Raw genomic sequence first — 4969 nt, 5'->3', positions numbered from 1 at the left:
AGGTCTGGCGCTACATATTGTCAGCTTCTCTGTGAACTTGGAGAGAGAGAATTAGACGGCATATGTTGCAGAGATACTACATTAAGTGGTGGAAGGCCAGCTGTGCTACAGTCTTACCCCCGTGTACAATTTTAATTGACCAGGTGCCCCACCTGATGCTTTGCCTTCTCCCTGTTCATGGTCTGTTTTCCTAATTGTATCCCACCATCAAAACAAGAAAACTGCTTCCAAACTCATGGCCATGTACACATGCCAGCATGTTATTGGTTCATATTTTTCCTGAGGTGTTAGAGCCATGTGGAGGCACTTGAACAACAGAAAAGCCAAACAGTTCCCAGAGGATCCCAGAAATTACTTTTGGAAGCACATTTTAAAAATTCCCAAATGGATATGCCCAGAGTAATAAACGTCTGCAAATGTGTATGTCCACTTTCAAAATTAACGTCTATCTTAAATGCTTAGGCATTTGTTGTTTCTAAGTGTCTGGTAAGATATCCTCAACTTTACCATCACAAATATCTATATATCCAAGCAAAATTTCTTAATGTAAAAGCATTCCACATTTTCCATGGAAATACTACAGTTTTCCTAAATCCATATATACTCTTTATCAGTAACCTACATCATTATCCTTGGAAAGGAAGTGTATTTGTGTGCCTGTGTACATGTGTGTGAGGTGGAAAAGTAGTGCTTATGGTTAAATTTTCCAAAGCATGATTTCTTTTTTCAGTTGTAGAAGTAAGTCATCTTTCATTAGAGAGGCTCATGTTAGAAAGATTCATTTGGTTCCTGAAAAATCAATCACTTATACCTATAGGGTACTTTGTTCTGCAAACATTCATTGGGCAATGCTATTCGCAGTACTCTAACAAGAATTCTGGGAAGTGTGAAGGGTTACAACCAAGATCTGCATGAGTAAGAGCCCATTTTTGGACAATTATCAAAGATGCAAGCAAAAGCAAAAATGATGCAGGCTATGGAGTTCAACAAAGAGTGATTATTTCTGGTTCAAATGAGCTGGAGAGGCTTCAGAGAAGGTGAAATTTGAAATCAGTCTTGAACCGTGGGCAGGATTTTGTCAGTGGAGTAGAAGAGGTATGATGCAAGAACATTCCCGGAAGGTAGATCAAGACAGCAGAGAGGCAGAGCTGGCGGATTGCAAGGGTGATGGCTCAGGAATGAATACCTGCAGGTCCATTTATTCAGAGTGGAGCTTTCATCTTGGGAAGGAACATCAGGAATATTTGCAGAGTGGACAGGACCACACGGAAGGTCAAGAATGGCACTTTTATTCATCAGGATTCATTGGTTTGTGACTAAATGTAAAATAGCTTAATTAATGACCTAGAACTCTTCAGGAGAGCAAAAGAAAAAAACCCTTCAGGAAAACAAACACAAAAAACCCTTGAAGCTTTAGGAAAACAATTACCCCAAAGGGGGTGCAGTAGTCATTCAGTTTGGAAACTTCCTGTCACCCTTCAAAGACTCACAGAAGACAGCAGGAACCAGAAGAGGGGGTACAGGCCTTCAGTGGCTCTAGGACTCCAAATGCCCACCTTTTTCATTTTCCTTTCTTTCTTTAGTTCCTCTCTTCTGTTATGCATGTCTTTGCACATTAGAGTTGAAAGCGATCTCTACAGATAGCCCCAACTATTCATTCATCTGTTATTGTGCCCTCAGAGGCAAAGTTGCCTTTTCCCCAGCCCTAAATCAGGAAGCAAAGAGACTGAGCTCTAATCTACTTGGCTTCAGTCACATGACCACCCTGTCCAATCACATGACAATAGGAATGGGAATGATGTGTCACATTCATACCTGTCACCCTGTGAGAAGGGAGAAAGCAGTTTGGATGGGCAAGTGCAATGACAGCCACAATTTATTGCACCAGTCTGAGTTTTATTCTTTGTGAATTAATTCACTCATTTATGTATTCACTGCTTTGACTTTCATTGTATAGACAATGGGGAATTACTAAACATATTTTATCTAGTAAATAACACAATCAAAGCAGAGATTGTAGTGATCTCCAGGATGGGCTGGGGTGGAGGCAGACACCTATGTGGCTGTTACACAGAAAGTGATGGGGCCCAAGCCAGGATGGTATCATACAAATGAAGAGAAAGGATGCAACAAATTGGATAATTAAGAGGTAGATCATCATAGAAGAGATAAGGAAGACTGAGATTTAGAAAATGAGGCATATCTGAATTAGAGATGACATGGGCCAGAGTAAGCAGATGAGTAAGGCAGTGCTAACTGAAATTAGAAATTCAGAATAAAAATTAGATTGGGTGAGAAAATAATATTCCAGAATGATAATATTCTGGAAATAATAGGTTCGAAGGGACAGTGAGTCCTCTAGGTGACATTTCTTGCAAAGTACTCAGGAGGGAAGTGGACCTGAGGATTCACGTTGGGATCATCTGAATAAAGATGCAGGTTGAAGTGTTTGGAGGGGACCAAGATTCCATGGGAAAAGATGTAGAAGGAGGAGAACCAAGAAAGAATACAGGGTGATGGGGCAAGGAGGAAGAAATCTTTAGCCAATGATGATCCTTGTTACAAGTTGAATTATGTCCCCTTAAAAAGGTATTTTGATGTCCTAACCCTGGGTTCCTGTGATTGAGATCTTATTTGGAAATAGGGTCTTTGCAGATGAAATCAAGTTAAAATGAAGTCAGTGGAGTGGACCCTTAGGTATTATAAGAAGAGGGAAATTGGGACCCAGACATAGACACAGAGAGAATACAGCTGCATGAAGAGAGACAGGAATTGCGGTTCTGCCAAAATCCCAGGATGATGGGACCACCCGAATCTGGAAGAGATAAGGAAGGACCCTCCCTGAGAGGCTTCTGAGGGAGCATGGCCCTGCCGACACCTTGAGCTTGGGAGTTTTGAAAAAGGGTACACAGACCCTGTATTTGAGGGATGGAAATGCCCCAAGTGTGGGAGTGAGTTTTCACTCTGAGAAGAGTCTCTGCAGCATGAGCCAGTAGGGAAATTCCAGAGAGAGTCATCAAGCTTGTAGGAAACATCAGAGGATCGCTATGTATTCAGAGACAATTAAACTACAAATGAAACACAGGCCTCATTGAGGAGAATTTTCTGGTCTCCTATTTCTAGAGCCACGAATAGTGGATCAGATATCTCACAGTCACACTCAGGGGAGGGACGATGTCTGAAAGAAGAGACCCAGTGTGGGGACCTTTGCAAGATACATATTTATTAGGTTTCGTGATTGTTTAAAAATTTCCTTTAGGCCCATGAGTTCTCCATGTTTAAAAACTAGGGAATTGAGGTAGCCAATTGGATCATCAAGTAGAGAGATTAACCCTTATGCTTGTGAGAAGCTTGAACTAAGAAAAATCTGCCAGTCACATAATTAACTAGTCCCGTAACATAAGGGCCACACGCATCTCCACTAACCTACGTGTGTCCATAAAATGATCCAATAGCTTTTTGGTCAATGAAGATTCAACATATTGCCTACGATTACTGGAGATGTTCTCTGACCTCCAAAACGTGACCTCTGTACTAAGTTGTTTTAGGATCCAAATTCTTATGTGGCAAGGAATGGATACTTTCATAACAAATCATTAAAAAAAAATTATGCGTGTGAACATCCAGTGCAGCAAATGTTTTTCCTGGTAGCCGGAAATCCCTGCTCCCCTGCCAGGAACTGGCTCAGTCCTGACTGGCACACCAAGCTGACATTCACCACCCGCAGGGTGACCACGATTCCAGGACTTACTTGAGATGAGGCCAATATCATGGTCAAATCAGAATGTTTCTTCTCAGACATATGCATTCCCTTTGGGAATGAAGAAACCCTTCTATAGCTCAAGCCTTAGGAAACTGAATTCTCTGTCTTTGAAGTGTTTTCCTTCCATTTTTGCTCAAGTAGTTTAGGAATTGCATGGTAGGGACGTGAAAGATGTCTCCTGAGGTTTCTGCAAAACAGAAAGCTTTTGCTGACCTTTTCGAATGAAAAGCATTCTTCTTCTTTAGGGAATTTCAATTAAAGTGCCACTGAATGTATTAGTTGTGTGACTGGGAAAGTCACTTCACTGCTATAGGCAACAAGGTCCTTGCCCGTAAAATGAGCACTGGGTGACATCTGATTTCTTTACTTTCTAGGGAGAAAGAGGGTAATGCCACCAGGGCCACAGGCATGAACTGCCAAGTCTCCTGGGGAAACTCGGGCATATTATGCTTGTTCCTCTCCAAGGAGCTTTGAAGCTCTCTAGCTGTATGGTTTCCAGGCTCACTGTCTGCACCCAGATTTAATTACTGCATTGGTCTTTATTGTATGACTTTCCTTTGGGCAGCATATGTCCATTCTCCTGTGGAGGGTAGTTCAATGTAATAGAAGTATCAGTCTGTCTTGTAGATACAGGAGAAGTAAGGGCTCAGACTTGGGTTGCAGCTGGGGAGCAGCTTGGTGATGTTGAATCTGACCAAACCCCAACTCCACACACCCTTTTCTCCCATGGGGGTTGATGTCCAGGTCCCAAGAGAAAATGATTTTTTGTTATAGCCTGGGATCTGGGTAACTGTGGGTGGGCTCTAACACTTTGTTGTTCTGAGAACAATGTTAGAAACCATTGCTGGGAAGACTGGGCACATGTCATTGTCTTTCAGTTGTGGGGATTCTCACTGGAAGAAGGAAGTACCAGAGTCCAGAAGGACCTAGCAGCTCCTGTCTTTTTATCACCAGCAGACCAGAGGCCAGAGTTGTAATTTTGTCTAGAATTAACCTACTTCACTTATTAATTCATTCATTCAGCAAATACCTAATGATGGTAACCATGCACCGAACATTGTCCGGGTGGCCCAGTATGGACTTAGAAACAGACTAGTGAAGTAAGTGGTGAGTTGATAATTACATACAACATGATCATTGATGGAACAGAAATCTCAACCAAATGTTAAAAGGCCACATACTCTAGGAGGTGGTTTTTATTTCTGT

This window comes from Manis pentadactyla, chromosome 9 (assembly GCF_030020395.1).
Source record: "Manis pentadactyla isolate mManPen7 chromosome 9, mManPen7.hap1, whole genome shotgun sequence".
Lineage (NCBI taxonomy): Eukaryota > Metazoa > Chordata > Mammalia > Pholidota > Manidae > Manis > Manis pentadactyla.
The sequence above is the reverse complement of the archived record's forward strand: the minus strand, read 5'-3'. Positions refer to the sequence as shown.